At 36.3% G+C, this 18,734-nt stretch overlaps 1 protein-coding gene and 1 non-coding gene across 2 annotated transcripts in view; one reads left to right on the forward strand and one right to left on the reverse strand.

Annotated features, from left to right (window-relative positions):
• LOC137389641 (protein IWS1 homolog) overlaps window positions 1–18,734 on the reverse strand; it is a 185,136-nt gene that overhangs the window by 160,329 nt on the left and 6,073 nt on the right. The gene's annotated exons all lie outside the window — the stretch shown is intronic.
• Trnad-guc (transfer RNA aspartic acid (anticodon GUC)) lies at window positions 2,337–2,420 on the forward strand. The gene is given in 2 exon segments: window positions 2,337–2,373; window positions 2,386–2,420. It is a non-coding gene; the product is annotated as a tRNA-Asp (tRNA).

An 18,734-nucleotide genomic window follows, 5' to 3' on the forward strand; every position in this document is an offset into this window, starting at 1 on the left:
GTTATGGGCCCAGCACGCTTCCACTGCACCACTCTGCTTTACATTCAAGTGTTCATCAGCCGTGTGAAGGTAATGATACACATTTTACGAACATGCCAAGCTAATCGAATTCTCCAAAGGCGAAAGAAAATGATCGACTTAGCAATAACTTTGGAAAGATTCATCGAAAGGGTTGATTTAAAGAGATTATATTTTAATGGTTAGCATTATATAGAATTTGGTAATAAAAGTACGACTGGCTGGAGGTGTGTGGGATGAGCTAAAGAATGGTGAGATATGTTTATTTTCGTTGTTTCCGGAAATTATGTTAATATGAAGATCGGCTAAACTTTTTGCCATTAAGATATTTGACTTTGTATGATTTAGCTTAAGTTCTTAATGATTAATACGCGAACAGCTAACATAGATTGTCTCTCATTTGTTCCGTTTAAAATAATACCTTTGTGTTGACCTATTTTGTTTTTTTAAACTTCAGGTTTAGATAACGGAAAACACAAATGATTGACAACATCAGCTACAAAAAACACATTTTTACATATTTTGACATCAAAATTATGGCAGATAGAGTACATGCAGCAAGAAATCTATGTTAGTATAGTGGTGAGTATCCCCGCCTGTTATGCGAAGCAGCTCGTGGGTGACCGGGGTTCAATTCCCCGACACGGAGAGTTTTGTAAAACTATTATTTTAAGAAACAGACTTACCTTTCCATATAAAATAAAACTTGTATCTCAATGATTTTCCTTAACGTTCAAAAATATTGCTGTAAATACGCCTCAAACTTACTCATGCGCAACTTGAAAATCTCTCTTTTTGAAAAAGCTCACACCTAGTAATTGTTAGATCTAGCAGAGAGTGGTTTCGATCCACCGACCTCTGGGTTATGGGCCCAGCACGCTTCCACTGCACCACTCTGTTTTACATTCAAGTCTTCATCAGCCGTGTGAAGGCAATAATACACATTTTACGAACACGCCAAGCTAATCGAATTCTCCAAAGGCGAAAGAAACTGATCGACTTAGCAATAACTTTGGAAAGATTCATCGAAAGGGTTGACTTAAAGGGATTATATTTTAATGGTTAGCATTAGAATTTGGTAATAAAAGTACGACTTGCTGGAGGTGTGTGGGATGAGCTAAAGAATGGTGAGATATGTTTATTTTCGTTGTTTCCGGAAATTATGTTAATATGAAGATCGGCTAAACTTTTTGCCATTAAGATATTTGACTTTGTATGATTTAGCTTAAGTTCTTAATGATTAATACGCGAACAGCTAACATAGATTGTCTCTCATTTGTTCCGTTTAAAATAATACCTTTGTGTTGACCTATTTTGTTTTTTTAAACTTCAGGTTTAGATAACGGAAAACACAAATGATTGACAACATCAGCTACAAAAAACACATTTTTACATATTTTGACATCAAAATTATGGCAGATAGAGTACATGCAGCAAGAAATCTATGTTAGTATAGTGGTGAGTATCCCCGCCTGTTATGCGAAGCAGCTCGTGGGTGACCGGGGTTCAATTCCCCGACACGGAGAGTTTTGTAAAACTATTATTTTAAGAAACAGACTTACCTTTCCATATAAAATAAAACTTGTATCTCAATGATTTTCCTTAACGTTCAAAAATATTGCTGTAAATACGCCTCAAACTTACTCATGCGCAACTTGAAAATCTCTCTTTTTGAAAAAGCTCACACCTAGTAATTGTTAGATCTAGCAGAGAGTGGTTTCGATCCACCGACCTCTGGGTTATGGGCCCAGCACGCTTCCACTGCACCACTCTGTTTTACATTCAAGTCTTCATCAGCCGTGTGAAGGCAATAATACACATTTTACGAACACGCCAAGCTAATCGAATTCTCCAAAGGCGAAAGAAACTGATCGACTTAGCAATAACTTTGGAAAGATTCATCGAAAGGGTTGACTTAAAGGGATTATATTTTAATGGTTAGCATTAGAATTTGGTAATAAAAGTACGACTTGCTGGAGGTGTGTGGGATGAGCTAAAGAATGGTGAGATATGTTTATTTTCGTTGTTTCCGGAAATTATGTTAATATGAAGATCGGCTAAACTTTTTGCCATTAAGATATTTGACTTTGTATGATTTAGCTTAAGTTCTTAATGATTAATACGCGAACAGCTAACATAGATTGTCTCTCATTTGTTCCGTTTAAAATAATACCTTTGCGTTGACCTATTTTGTTTTTTTTAAACTTCAGGTTTAGATAACGGAAAACACAAATGATTGACAACATCAGCTACAAAACACATATTTTTACATATTTTGACATCAAAATTATGGCAGATAGAGTACATGCAGCAAGAAATCCGTGTTAGTATAGTGGTGAGTATCCCCGCCTGTCATGCGAAGCAGCTCGCGGGAGACCGGGGTTCAATTCCCCGACACGGAGAGTTTTGCAAAACTATTATTTTAAGAAACAGACTTACCTTTCCATATAAAATAAAACTTGTATCTCAATGATTTTTTCTTAAGATTCAAAAATATTGCTGTAAATACGCCTCAAACTTACTCATGCGCAACTTGAAAATCTCTCTTTATGAAAAAGCTCACACCTAGTAATTGTTAGATCTAGCAGAGAGTGGTTTCGATCCACCGACCTCTGGGTTATGGGCCCAGCACGCTTCCACTGCACCACTCTGCTTTACATTCAAGTCTTCATCAGCCGTGTGAAGGTAATGATACACATTTTACGAACATGCCAAGCTAATCGAATTCTCCAAAGGCGAAAGAAAATGATCGACTTAGCAATAACTTTGGAAAGATTCATCGAAAGGGTTGATTTAAAGAGATTATATTTTAATGGTTAGCATTATATAGAATTTGGTAATAAAAGTACGACTTGCTGGAGGTGTGTGGGATGAGCTAAAGAATGGTGAGATATGTTTATTTTCGTTGTTTCCGGAAATTATGTTAATATGAAGATCGGCTAAACTTTTTGCCATTAAGATATTTGACTTTGTATGATTTAGCTTAAGTTCTTAATGATTAATACGCGAACAGCTAACATAGATTGTCTCTCATTTGTTCCGTTTAAAATAATACCTTTGCGTTGACCTATTTTGTTTTTTTAAACTTCAGGTTTAGATAACGGAAAACACAAATGATTGACAACATCAGCTACAAAAAACACATATTTTTACATATTTTGACATCAAAATTATGGCAAATAGAGTACATGCAGCAAGAAATCCGTGTTAGTATAGTGGTGAGTATCCCCGCCTGTCATGCGAAGCAGCTCGTGGGAGACCGGGGTTCAATTCCCCGACACGGAGAGTTTTGTAAAACTATTATTTTAAGAAACAGACTTACCTTTCCATATAAAATAAAACTTGTATCTCAATGATTTTTTCTTAACATTCAAAAATATTGCTGTAAATACGCCTCAAACTTACTCATGCGCAACTTGAAAATCTCTCTTTTTGAAAAAGCTCACACCTAGTAATTGTTAGATCTAGCAGAGAGTGGTTTCGATCCACCGACCTCTGGGTTATGGGCCCAGCACGCCTCCACTGCGCCACTCTGCTTTACATTCAAGTCTTCATCAGCCGTGTGAAGGCAATGATACACATTTTACGAACACGCCAAGCTAATCGAATTCTCCAAAGGCGAAAGAAACTGATCGACTTAGCAATAACTTTGGAAAGATTCATCGAAAGGGTTGACTTAAAGGGATTATATTTTAATGGTTAGCATTAGAATTTGGTAATAAAAGTACGACTTGCTGGAGGTGTGTGGGATCAGCTAAAGAATGGTGAGATATGTTTATTTTCGTTGTTTCCGGAAATTATGTTAATATGAAGATCGGCTAAACTTTTTGCCATTAAGATATTTGACTTTGTATGATTTAGCTTAAGTTCTTAATGATTAATACGCGAACAGCTAACATAGATTGTCTCTCATTTGTTCCGTTTAAAATAATACCTTTGCGTTGACCTATTTTGTTTTTTTTAAACTTCAGGTTTAGATAACGGAAAACACAAATGATTGACAACATCAGCTACAAAACACATATTTTTACATATTTAGACATCAAAATTATGGCAGATAGAGTACATGCAGCAAGAAATCCGTGTTAGTATAGTGGTGAGTATCCCCGCCTGTCATGCGAAGCAGCTCGTGGGTGACCGGGGTTCAATTCCCCGACACGGAGAGTTTTGTAAAACTATTATTTTAAGAAACAGACTTACCTTTCCATATAAAATAAAACTTGTATCTCAATGATTTTCCTTAACGTTCAAAAATATTGCTGTAAATACGCCTCAAACTTACTCATGCGCAACTTGAAAATCTCTCTTTTTGAAAAAGCTCACACCTAGTAATTGCTAGATCTAGCAGAGAGTGGTTTCGATCCACCGACCTCTGGGTTATGGGCCCAGCACGCTTCCACTGCGCCACTCTGCTTTACATTCAAGTCTTCATCAGCCGTGTGAAGGCAATAATACACATTTTACGAACACGCCAAGCTAATCGAATTCTCCAAAGGCGAAAGAAAATGATCTACTTAGCAAAAACTTTGGAAAGATTCATCGAAAGGGTTGACTTAAAGGGATTATATTTTAATGGTTAGCATTAGAATTTGGTAATAAAAGTACGACTTGCTGGAGGTGTGTGGGATGAGCTAAAGAATGGTGAGATATGTTTATTTTCGTTGTTTCCGGAAATTATGTTAATATGAAGATCGGCTAAACTTTTTGCCATTAAGATATTTGACTTTGTATGATTTAGCTTAAGTTCTTAATGATTAATACGCGAACAGCTAACATAGATTGTCTCTCATTTGTTCCGTTTAAAATAATACCTTTGCGTTGACCTATTTTGTTTTTTTAAACTTCAGGTTTAGATAACGGAAAACACAAATGATTGACAACATCAGCTACAAAAAACACATATTTTTACATATTTTGACATCAAAATTATGGCAGATAGAGTACATGCAGCAAGAAATCCGTGTTAGTATAGTGGTGAGTATCCCCGCCTGTCATGCGAAGCAGCTCGTGGGAGACCGGGGTTCAATTCCCCGACACGGAGAGTTTTGCAAAACTATTATTTTAAGAAACAGACATACCTTTCCATATAAAATAAAACTTGTATCTCAATGATTTTTCCTTAACATTCAAAAATATTGCGGTAAATCCGCCTCAAACTTACTCATGCGCAACTTGAAATTCTCTCTTTTTGAAAAAGCTCACACCTAGTAATTGTTAGATCTAGCAGAGAGTGGTTTCGATCCACCGACCTCTGGGTTATGGGCCCAGCACGCTTCCACTGCACCACTCTGCTTTACATTCAAGTGTTCATCAGCCGTGTGAAGGTAATGATACACATTTTACGAACATGCCAAGCTAATCGAATTCTCCAAAGGCGAAAGAAAATGATCGACTTAGCAATAACTTTGGAAAGATTCATCGAAAGGGTTGATTTAAAGAGATTATATTTTAATGGTTAGCATTATATAGAATTTGGTAATAAAAGTACGACTTGCTGGAGGTGTGTGGGATGAGCTAAAGAATGGTGAGATATGTTTATTTTCGTTGTTTCCGGAAATTATGTTAATATGAAGATCGGCTAAACTTTTTGCCATTAAGATATTTGACTTTGTATGATTTAGCTTAAGTTCTTAATGATTAATACGCGAACAGCTAACATAGATTGTCTCTCATTTGTTCCGTTTAAAATAATACCTTTGCGTTGACCTATTTTGTTTTTTTAAACTTCAGGTTTAGATAACGGAAAACACAAATGATTGACAACATCAGCTACAAAACACATATTTTTACATATTTTGACATCAAAATTATGGCAGATAGAGTACATGCAGCAAGAAATCCGTGTTAGTATAGTGGTGAGTATCCCCGCCTATCATGCGAAGCAGCTCGTGGGAGACCGGGGTTCAATTCCCCGACACGGAGAGTTTTGCAAAACTATTATTTTAAGAAACAGACTTACCTTTCCATATAAAATAAAACTTGTATCTCAATGATTTTTCCTTAACATTCAAAAATATTGCTGTAAATACGCCTCAAACTTACTCATGCGCAACTTGAAAATCTCTCTTTTTGAAAAAGCTCACACCTAGTAATTGTTAGATCTAGCAGAGAGTGGTTTCGATCCACCGACCTCTGGGTTATGGGCCCAGCACGCTTCCACTGCACCACTCTGTTTTACATTCAAGTCTTCATCAGCCGTGTGAAGGCAATAATACACATTTTACGAACACGCCAAGCTAATCGAATTCTCCAAAGGCGAAAGAAACTGATCGACTTAGCAATAACTTTGGAAAGATTCATCGAAAGGGTTGACTTAAAGGGATTATATTTTAATGGTTAGCATTATATAGAATTTGGTAATAAAAGTACGACTTGCTGGAGGTGTGTGGGATGAGCTAAAGAATGGTGAGATATGTTTATTTTCGTTGTTTCCGGAAATTATGTTAATATGAAGATCGGCTAAACTTTTTGCCATTAAGATATTTGACTTTGTATGATTTAGCTTAAGTTCTTAATGATTAATACGCGAACAGCTAACATAGATTGTCTCTCATTTGTTCCGTTTAAAATAATACCTTTGTGTTGACCTATTTTGTTTTTTTAAACTTCAGGTTTAGATAACGGAAAACACAAATGATTGACAACATCAGCTACAAAAAACACATTTTTACATATTTTGACATCAAAATTATGGCAGATAGAGTACATGCAGCAAGAAATCGGTGTTAGTATAGTGGTGAGTATCCCCGCCTGTTATGCGAAGCAGCTCGTGGGAGACCGGGGTTCAATTCCCCGACACGGAGAGTTTTGCAAAACTATTATTTTAAGAAACAGACTTACCTTTCCATATAAAATAAAACTTGTATCTCAATGATTTTTCCTTAACATTCAAAAATATTGCTGTAAATACGCCTCAAACTTACTCATGCGCAACTTGAAAATCTCTCTTTTTGAAAAAGCTCACACCTAGTAATTGTTAGATCTAGCAGAGAGTGGTTTCGATCCACCGACCTCTGGGTTATGGGCCCAGCACGCTTCCACTGCACCACTCTGCTTTACATTCAAGTCTTCATCAGCCGTGTGAAGGCAATGATACACATTTTACGAACATGCCAAGCTAATCGAATTCTCCAAAGGCGAAAGAAAATGATCGACTTAGCAATAACTTTGGAAAGATTCATCGAAAGGGTTGATTTAAAGAGATTATATTTTAATGGTTAGCATTATATAGAATTTGGTAGTAAAAGTACGACTGGCTGGAGGTGTGTGGGATGAGCTAAAGAATGGTGAGATATGTTTATTTTCGTTGTTTCCGGAAATTATGTTAATATGAAGATCGGCTAAACTTTTTGCCATTAAGATATTTGACTTTGTATGATTTAGCTTAAGTTCTTAATGATTAATACGCGAACAGCTAACATAGATTGTCTCTCATTTGTTCCGTTTAAAATAATACTTTTGCGTTGACCTATTTTGTTTTTTTAAACTTCAGGTTTAGATAATGGAAAACACAAATGATTGACAACATCAGCTACAAAAAACACATATTTTTACATATTTTGACATCAAAATTATGGCAAATAGAGTACATGCAGCAAGAAATCCGTGTTAGTATAGTGGTGAGTATCCCCGCCTGTCATGCGAAGCAGCTCGTGGGAGACCGGGGTTCAATTCCCCGACACGGAGAGTTTTGTAAAACTATTATTTTAAGAAACAGACTTACCTTTCCATATAAAATAAAACTTGTATCTCAATGATTTTTTCTTAACATTCAAAAATATTGCTGTAAATACGCCTCAAACTTACTCATGCGCAACTTGAAAATCTCTCTTTTTGAAAAAGCTCACACCTAGTAATTGTTAGATCTAGCAGAGAGTGGTTTCGATCCACCGACCTCTGGGTTATGGGCCCAGCACGCCTCCACTGCGCCACTCTGCTTTACATTCAAGTCTTCATCAGCCGTGTGAAGGCAATGATACACATTTTACGAACACGCCAAGCTAATCGAATTCTCCAAAGGCGAAAGAAACTGATCGACTTAGCAATAACTTTGGAAAGATTCATCGAAAGGGTTGACTTAAAGGGATTATATTTTAATGGTTAGCATTAGAATTTGGTAATAAAAGTACGACTTGCTGGAGGTGTGTGGGATCAGCTAAAGAATGGTGAGATATGTTTATTTTCGTTGTTTCCGGAAATTATGTTAATATGAAGATCGGCTAAACTTTTTGCCATTAAGATATTTGACTTTGTATGATTTAGCTTAAGTTCTTAATGATTAATACGCGAACAGCTAACATAGATTGTCTCTCATTTGTTCCGTTTAAAATAATACCTTTGCGTTGACCTATTTTGTTTTTTTTAAACTTCAGGTTTAGATAACGGAAAACACAAATGATTGACAACATCAGCTACAAAACACATATTTTTACATATTTAGACATCAAAATTATGGCAGATAGAGTACATGCAGCAAGAAATCCGTGTTAGTATAGTGGTGAGTATCCCCGCCTGTCATGCGAAGCAGCTCGTGGGTGACCGGGGTTCAATTCCCCGACACGGAGAGTTTTGTAAAACTATTATTTTAAGAAACAGACTTACCTTTCCATATAAAATAAAACTTGTATCTCAATGATTTTCCTTAACGTTCAAAAATATTGCTGTAAATACGCCTCAAACTTACTCATGCGCAACTTGAAAATCTCTCTTTTTGAAAAAGCTCACACCTAGTAATTGCTAGATCTAGCAGAGAGTGGTTTCGATCCACCGACCTCTGGGTTATGGGCCCAGCACGCTTCCACTGCGCCACTCTGCTTTACATTCAAGTCTTCATCAGCCGTGTGAAGGCAATAATACACATTTTACGAACACGCCAAGCTAATCGAATTCTCCAAAGGCGAAAGAAAATGATCTACTTAGCAAAAACTTTGGAAAGATTCATCGAAAGGGTTGACTTAAAGGGATTATATTTTAATGGTTAGCATTAGAATTTGGTAATAAAAGTACGACTTGCTGGAGGTGTGTGGGATGAGCTAAAGAATGGTGAGATATGTTTATTTTCGTTGTTTCCGGAAATTATGTTAATATGAAGATCGGCTAAACTTTTTGCCATTAAGATATTTGACTTTGTATGATTTAGCTTAAGTTCTTAATGATTAATACGCGAACAGCTAACATAGATTGTCTCTCATTTGTTCCGTTTAAAATAATACCTTTGCGTTGACCTATTTTGTTTTTTTAAACTTCAGGTTTAGATAACGGAAAACACAAATGATTGACAACATCAGCTACAAAAAACACATATTTTTACATATTTTGACATCAAAATTATGGCAGATAGAGTACATGCAGCAAGAAATCCGTGTTAGTATAGTGGTGAGTATCCCCGCCTGTCATGCGAAGCAGCTCGTGGGAGACCGGGGTTCAATTCCCCGACACGGAGAGTTTTGCAAAACTATTATTTTAAGAAACAGACATACCTTTCCATATAAAATAAAACTTGTATCTCAATGATTTTTCCTTAACATTCAAAAATATTGCGGTAAATCCGCCTCAAACTTACTCATGCGCAACTTGAAATTCTCTCTTTTTGAAAAAGCTCACACCTAGTAATTGTTAGATCTAGCAGAGAGTGGTTTCGATCCACCGACCTCTGGGTTATGGGCCCAGCACGCTTCCACTGCACCACTCTGCTTTACATTCAAGTGTTCATCAGCCGTGTGAAGGTAATGATACACATTTTACGAACATGCCAAGCTAATCGAATTCTCCAAAGGCGAAAGAAAATGATCGACTTAGCAATAACTTTGGAAAGATTCATCGAAAGGGTTGATTTAAAGAGATTATATTTTAATGGTTAGCATTATATAGAATTTGGTAATAAAAGTACGACTTGCTGGAGGTGTGTGGGATGAGCTAAAGAATGGTGAGATATGTTTATTTTCGTTGTTTCCGGAAATTATGTTAATATGAAGATCGGCTAAACTTTTTGCCATTAAGATATTTGACTTTGTATGATTTAGCTTAAGTTCTTAATGATTAATACGCGAACAGCTAACATAGATTGTCTCTCATTTGTTCCGTTTAAAATAATACCTTTGCGTTGACCTATTTTGTTTTTTTAAACTTCAGGTTTAGATAACGGAAAACACAAATGATTGACAACATCAGCTACAAAACACATATTTTTACATATTTTGACATCAAAATTATGGCAGATAGAGTACATGCAGCAAGAAATCCGTGTTAGTATAGTGGTGAGTATCCCCGCCTATCATGCGAAGCAGCTCGTGGGAGACCGGGGTTCAATTCCCCGACACGGAGAGTTTTGCAAAACTATTATTTTAAGAAACAGACTTACCTTTCCATATAAAATAAAACTTGTATCTCAATGATTTTTCCTTAACATTCAAAAATATTGCTGTAAATACGCCTCAAACTTACTCATGCGCAACTTGAAAATCTCTCTTTTTGAAAAAGCTCACACCTAGTAATTGTTAGATCTAGCAGAGAGTGGTTTCGATCCACCGACCTCTGGGTTATGGGCCCAGCACGCTTCCACTGCACCACTCTGTTTTACATTCAAGTCTTCATCAGCCGTGTGAAGGCAATAATACACATTTTACGAACACGCCAAGCTAATCGAATTCTCCAAAGGCGAAAGAAACTGATCGACTTAGCAATAACTTTGGAAAGATTCATCGAAAGGGTTGACTTAAAGGGATTATATTTTAATGGTTAGCATTATATAGAATTTGGTAATAAAAGTACGACTTGCTGGAGGTGTGTGGGATGAGCTAAAGAATGGTGAGATATGTTTATTTTCGTTGTTTCCGGAAATTATGTTAATATGAAGATCGGCTAAACTTTTTGCCATTAAGATATTTGACTTTGTATGATTTAGCTTAAGTTCTTAATGATTAATACGCGAACAGCTAACATAGATTGTCTCTCATTTGTTCCGTTTAAAATAATACCTTTGTGTTGACCTATTTTGTTTTTTTAAACTTCAGGTTTAGATAACGGAAAACACAAATGATTGACAACATCAGCTACAAAAAACACATTTTTACATATTTTGACATCAAAATTATGGCAGATAGAGTACATGCAGCAAGAAATCGGTGTTAGTATAGTGGTGAGTATCCCCGCCTGTTATGCGAAGCAGCTCGTGGGAGACCGGGGTTCAATTCCCCGACACGGAGAGTTTTGCAAAACTATTATTTTAAGAAACAGACTTACCTTTCCATATAAAATAAAACTTGTATCTCAATGATTTTTCCTTAACATTCAAAAATATTGCTGTAAATACGCCTCAAACTTACTCATGCGCAACTTGAAAATCTCTCTTTTTGAAAAAGCTCACACCTAGTAATTGTTAGATCTAGCAGAGAGTGGTTTCGATCCACCGACCTCTGGGTTATGGGCCCAGCACGCTTCCACTGCACCACTCTGCTTTACATTCAAGTCTTCATCAGCCGTGTGAAGGCAATGATACACATTTTACGAACATGCCAAGCTAATCGAATTCTCCAAAGGCGAAAGAAAATGATCGACTTAGCAATAACTTTGGAAAGATTCATCGAAAGGGTTGATTTAAAGAGATTATATTTTAATGGTTAGCATTATATAGAATTTGGTAGTAAAAGTACGACTGGCTGGAGGTGTGTGGGATGAGCTAAAGAATGGTGAGATATGTTTATTTTCGTTGTTTCCGGAAATTATGTTAATATGAAGATCGGCTAAACTTTTTGCCATTAAGATATTTGACTTTGTATGATTTAGCTTAAGTTCTTAATGATTAATACGCGAACAGCTAACATAGATTGTCTCTCATTTGTTCCGTTTAAAATAATACTTTTGCGTTGACCTATTTTGTTTTTTTAAACTTCAGGTTTAGATAATGGAAAACACAAATGATTGACAACATCAGCTACAAAACACATATTTTTACATATTTTGACATCAAAATTATGGCAGATAGAGTACATGCAGCAAGAAATCCGTGTTAGTATAGTGGTGAGTATCCCCGCCTGTCATGCGAAGCATTTCGTGGGAGACCGGGGTTCAATTCCCGACACGGAGAGTTTTGTAAAACTATTATTTTAAGAAACAGACTTACCTTTCCATATAAAATAAAACTTGTATCTCAATGATTTTCCTTAACGTTCAAAAATATTGCTGTAAATACGCCTCAAACTTACTCATGCGCAACTTGAAAATCTCTCTTTTTGAAAAAGCTCACACCTAGTAATTGCTAGATCTAGCAGAGAGTGGTTTCGATCCACCGACCTCTGGGTTATGGGCCCAGCACGCTTCCACTGCGCCACTCTGCTTTACATTCAAGTCTTCATCAGCCGTGTGAAGGCAATAATACACATTTTACGAACACGCCAAGCTAATCGAATTCTCCAAAGGCGAAAGAAAATGATCTACTTAGCAAAAACTTTGGAAAGATTCATCGAAAGGGTTGACTTAAAGGGATTATATTTTAATGGTTAGCATTAGAATTTGCTAATAAAAGTACGACTTGCTGGAGGTGTGTGGGATGAGCTAAAGAATGGTGAGATATGTTTATTTTCGTTGTTTCCGGAAATTATGTTAATATGAAGATCGGCTAAACTTTTTGCCATTAAGATATTTGACTTTGTATGATTTAGCTTAAGTTCTTAATGATTAATACGCGAACAGCTAACATAGATTGTCTCTCATTTGTTCCGTTTAAAATAATACCTTTGCGTTGACCTATTTTGTTTTTTTAAACTTCAGGTTTAGATAACGGAAAACACAAATGATTGACAACATCAGCTACAAAAAACACATATTTTTACATATTTTGACATCAAAATTATGGCAGATAGAGTACATGCAGCAAGAAATCCGTGTTAGTATAGTGGTGAGTATCCCCGCCTGTCATGCGAAGAAGCTCGTGGGAGACCGGGGTTCAATTCCCCGACACGGAGAGTTTTGTAAAACTATTATTTTAAGAAACAGACTTACCTTTCCATATAAAATAAAACTTGTATCTCAATGATTTTTTCTTAACATTCAAAAATATTGCTGTAAATATGCCTCAAACTTACTCATGCGCAACTTTAAAATCTCTCTTTTTGAAAAAGCTCACACCTAGTAATTATTAGATCTAGCAGAGAGTGGTTTCGATCCACCGACCTCTGGGTTATGGGCCCAGCACGCTTCCACTGCGCCACTCTGCTTTACATTCAAGTCTTCATCAGCCGTGTGAAGGCAATGATACACATTTTACGAACATGCCAAGCTAATCAAATTCTCCAAAGGCGAAAGAAAATGATCGACTTAGCAATAACTTTGGAAAGATTCATCGAAAGGGTTGATTTAAAGAGATTATATTTTAATGGTTAGCATTATATAGAATTTGGTAGTAAAAGTACGACTGGCTGGAAGTGTGTGGGATCAGCTAAAGAATGGTGAGATATGTTTATTTTCGTTGTTTCCGGAAATTATGTTAATATGAAGATCGGCTAAACTTTTTGCCATTAAGATATTTGACTTTGTATGATTTAGCTTAAGTTCTTAATGATTAATACGCGAACAGCTAACATAGATTGTCTCTCATTTGTTCCGTTTAAAATAATACCTTTGTGTTGACCTATTTTGTTTTTTTTAAACTTCAGGTTTAGATAACGGAAAACACAAATGATTGACAACATCAGCTAAAAAAACACATTTTTACATATTTTGACATCAAAATTATGGCAGATAGAGTACATGCAGCAAGAAATCCGTGTTAGTATAGTGGTGAGTATCCCCGCCTGTTATGCGAAGCAGCTCGTGGGAGACCGGGGTTCAATTCCCCGACACGGAGAGTTCTGTAAAACTATTATTTTAAGAAACAGACTTACCTTTCCATATAAAATAAAACTTGTATCTCAATGATTTTTTCTTAACATTCAAAAATATTGCTGTAAATACGCCTCAAACTTACTCATGCGCAACTTGAAAATCTCTCTTTTTGAAAAAGCTCACACCTAGTAATTGTTAGATCTAGCAGAGAGTGGTTTCGATCCACCGACCTCTGGGTTATGGGACAGCACGCTTCCACTGCACCACTCTGCTTTACATTCAAGTCTTCATCAGCCGTGTGAAGGCAATGATACACATTTTACGAACATGCCAAGCTAATCGAATTCTCCAAAGGCGAAAGAAAATGATCGACTTAGCAATAACTTTGGAAAGATTCATCGAAAGGGTTGATTTAAAGAGATTATATTTTAATGGTTAGCATTATATAGAATTTGGTAGTAAAAGTACGACTGGCTGGAGGTGTGTGGGATGAGCTAAAGAATGGTGAGATATGTTTATTTTCGTTGTTTCCGGAAATTATGTTAATATGAAGATCGGCTAAACTTTTTGCCATTAAGATATTTGACTTTGTATGATTTAGCTTAAGTTCTTAATGATTAATACGCGAACAGCTAACATAGATTGTCTCTCATTTGTTCCGTTTAAAATAATACCTTTGTGTTGACCTATTTTGTTTTTACAAACTTCAGGTTTAGATAACGGAAAACACAAATGATTGACAACATCAGCTACAAAAAACACATTTTTACATATTTTGACATCAAAATTATGGCAGATAGAGTACATGCAGCAAGAAATCCGTGTTAGTATAGTGGTGAGTATCCCCGCCTGTCATGCGAAGCAGCTCGTGGGAGACCGGGGTTCAATTCCCCGACACGGAGAGTTTTGCAAAACTATTATTTTAAGAAACAGACTTACCTTTCCATATAAAATAAAACTTGTATCTCAATGATTTTTTCTTAACATTCAAAAATATTGCTGTAAATACGCCTCAAACTTACTCATGCGCAACTTGAAAATCTCTCTTTATGAAAAAGCTCACACCTAGTAATTGTTAGATCTAGCAGAGAGTGGTTTCGATCCACCGACCTCTGGGTTATGGGCCCAGCACGCTTCCACTGCGCCACTCTGCTTTACATTCAAGTCTTCATCAGCCGTGTGAAGGTAATGATACACATTTTACGAACATGCCAAGCTAATCGAATTCTCCAAAGGCGAAAGAAAATGATCGACTTAGCAATAACTTTGGAAAGATTCATCGAAAGGGTTGATTTAAAGAGATTATATTTTAATGGTTAGCATTATATAGAATTTGCTAATAAAAGTACGACTTGCTGGAGGTGTGTGGGATGAGCTAAAGAATGGTGAGATATGTTTATTTTCGTTGTTTCCGGAATTTATGTTAATATGAAGATCGGCTAAACTTTTTGCCATTAAGATATTTGACTTTGTATGATTTAGCTTAAGTTCTTAATGATTAATACGCGAACAGCTAACATAGATTGTCTCTCATTTGTTCCGTTTAAAATAATACCTTTGCGTTGACCTATTTTGTTTTTTTAAACTTCAGGTTTAGATAACGGAAAACACAAATGATTGACAACATCAGCTACAAAAAACACATATTTTTACATATTTTGACATCAAAATTATGGCAAATAGAGTACATGCAGCAAGAAATCCGTGTTAGTATAGTGGTGAGTATCCCCGCCTGTCATGCGAAGCAGCTCGTGGGAGACCGGGGTTCAATTCCCCGACACGGAGAGTTTTGTAAAACTATTATTTTAAGAAACAGACTTACCTTTCCATATAAAATAAAACTTGTAACTCAATGATTTTTTCTTAACATTCAAAAATATTGCTGTAAATACGCCTCAAACTTACTCATGCGCAACTTGAAAATCTCTCTTTTTGAAAAAGCTCACACCTAGTAATTGTTAGATCTAGCAGAGAGTGGTTTCGATCCACCGACCTCTGGGTTATGGGCCCAGCACGCCTCCACTGCGCCACTCTGCTTTACATTCAAGTCTTCATCAGCCGTGTGAAGGCAATGATACACATTTTACGAACACGCCAAGCTAATCGAATTCTCCAAAGGCGAAAGAAACTGATCGACTTAGCAATAACTTTGGAAAGATTCATCGAAAGGGTTGACTTAAAGGGATTATATTTTAATGGTTAGCATTAGAATTTGGTAATAAAAGTACGACTTGCTGGAGGTGTGTGGGATCAGCTAAAGAATGGTGAGATATGTTTATTTTCGTTGTTTCCGGAAATTATGTTAATATGAAGATCGGCTAAACTTTTTGCCATTAAGATATTTGACTTTGTATGATTTAGCTTAAGTTCTTAATGATTAATACGCGAACAGCTAACATAGATTGTCTCTCATTTGTTCCGTTTAAAATAATACCTTTGCGTTGACCTATTTTGTTTTTTTTAAACTTCAGGTTTAGATAACGGAAAACACAAATGATTGACAACATCAGCTACAAAACACATATTTTTACATATTTTGACATCAAAATTATGGCAGATAGAGTCCATGCAGCAAGAAATCCGTGTTAGTATAGTGGTGAGTATCCCCGCCTGTCATGCGAAGCAGCTCGTGGGAGACCGGGGTTCAATTCCCCGACACGGAGAGTTTTGTAAAACTATTATTTTAAGAAACAGACTTACCTTTCCATATAAAATAAAACTTGTATCTCAATGATTTTTTCTTAACATTCAAAAATATTGCGGTAAATCCGCCTCAAACTTACTCATGCGCAACTTGAAATTCTCTCTTTTTGAAAAAGCTCACACCTAGTAATTGTTAGATCTAGCAGAGAGTGGTTTCGATCCACCGACCTCTGGGTTATGGGCCCAGCACGCTTCCACTGCACCACTCTGCTTTACATTCAAGTGTTCATCAGCCGTGTGAAGGTAATGATACACATTTTACGAACATGCCAAGCTAATCGAATTCTCCAAAGGCGAAAGAAAATGATCGACTTAGCAATAACTTTGGAAAGATTCATCGAAAGGGTTGATTTAAAGAGATTATATTTTAATGGTTAGCATTATATAGAATTTGGTAATAAAAGTACGACTTGCTGGAGGTGTGTGGGATGAGCTAAAGAATGGTGAGATATGTTTATTTTCGTTGTTTCCGGAAATTATGTTAATATGAAGATCGGCTAAACTTTTTGCCATTAAGATATTTGACTTTGTATGATTTAGCTTAAGTTCTTAATGATTAATACGCGAACAGCTAACATAGATTGTCTCTCATTTGTTCCGTTTAAAATAATACCTTTGTGTTGACCTATTTTGTTTTTTTAAACTTCAGGTTTAGATAACGGAAAACACAAATGATTGACAACATCAGCTACAAAAAACACATTTTTACATATTTTGACATCAAAATTATGGCAGATAGAGTACATGCAGCAAGAAATCCGTGTTAGTATAGTGGTGAGTATCCCCGCCTGTTATGCGAAGCAGCTCGTGGGAGACCGGGGTTCAATTCCCCGACACGGAGAGTTTTGCAAAACTATTATTTTAAGAAACAGACTTACCTTTCCATATAAAATAAAACTTGTATCTCAATGATTTTTCCTTAACATTCAAAAATATTGCTGTAAATACGCCTCAAACTTACTCATGCGCAACTTGAAAATCTCTCTTTTTGAAAAAGCTCACACCTAGTAATTGTTAGATCTAGCAGAGAGTGGTTTCGATCCACCGACCTCTGGGTTATGGGCCCAGCACGCTTCCACTGCACCACTCTGTTTTACATTCAAGTCTTCATCAGCCGTGTGAAGGCAATAATACACATTTTACGAACACGCCAAGCTAATCGAATTCTCCAAAGGCGAAAGAAAATGATCTACTTAGCAAAAACTTTGGAAAGATTCATCGAAAGGGTTGACTTAAAGGGATTATATTTTAATGGTTAGCATTAGAATTTGCTAATAAAAGTACGACTTGCTGGAGGTGTGTGGGATGAGCTAAAGAATGGTGAGATATGTTTATTTTCGTTGTTTCCGGAAATTATGTTAATATGAAGATCGGCTAAACTTTTTGCCATTAAGATATTTGACTTTGTATGATTTAGCTTAAGTTCTTAATGATTAATACGCGAACAGCTAACATAGATTGTCTCTCATTTGTTCCGTTTAAAATAATACCTTTGCGTTGACCTATTTTGTTTTTTTAAACTTCAGGTTTAGATAACGGAAAACACAAATGATTGACAACATCAGCTACAAAAAACACATATTTTTACATATTTTGACATCAAAATTATGGCAAATAGAGTACATGCAGCAAGAAATCCGTGTTAGTATAGTGGTGAGTATCCCCGCCTGTCATGCGAAGCAGCTCGTGGGAGACCGGGGTTCAATTCCCCGACACGGAGAGTTTTGTAAAACTATTATTTTAAGAAACAGACTTACCTTTCCATATAAAATAAAACTTGTATCTCAATGATTTTTTCTTAACATTCAAAAATATTGCTGTAAATACGCCTCAAACTTACTCATGCGCAACTTGGAAATCTCTCTTTTTGAAAAAGCTCACACCTAGTAATTGTTAGATCTAGCAGAGAGTGGTTTCGATCCACCGACCTCTGGGTTATGGGCCCAGCACGCTTCCACTGCACCACTCTGCTTTACATTCAAGTCTTCATCAGCCGTGTGAAGGCAATGATACACATTTTACGAACATGCCAAGCTAATCGAATTCTCCAAAGGCGAAAGAAAATGATCGACTTAGCAATAACTTTGGAAAGATTCATCGAAAGGGTTGACTTAAAGGGATTATATTTTAATGGTTAGCATTAGAATTTGCTAATAAAAGTACGACTTGCTGGAGGTGTGTGGGATGAGCTA

This window comes from Watersipora subatra, chromosome 3 (genome assembly GCF_963576615.1).
Source record: "Watersipora subatra chromosome 3, tzWatSuba1.1, whole genome shotgun sequence".
Classification (NCBI taxonomy): Eukaryota; Metazoa; Bryozoa; class Gymnolaemata; order Cheilostomatida; family Watersiporidae; genus Watersipora; species Watersipora subatra.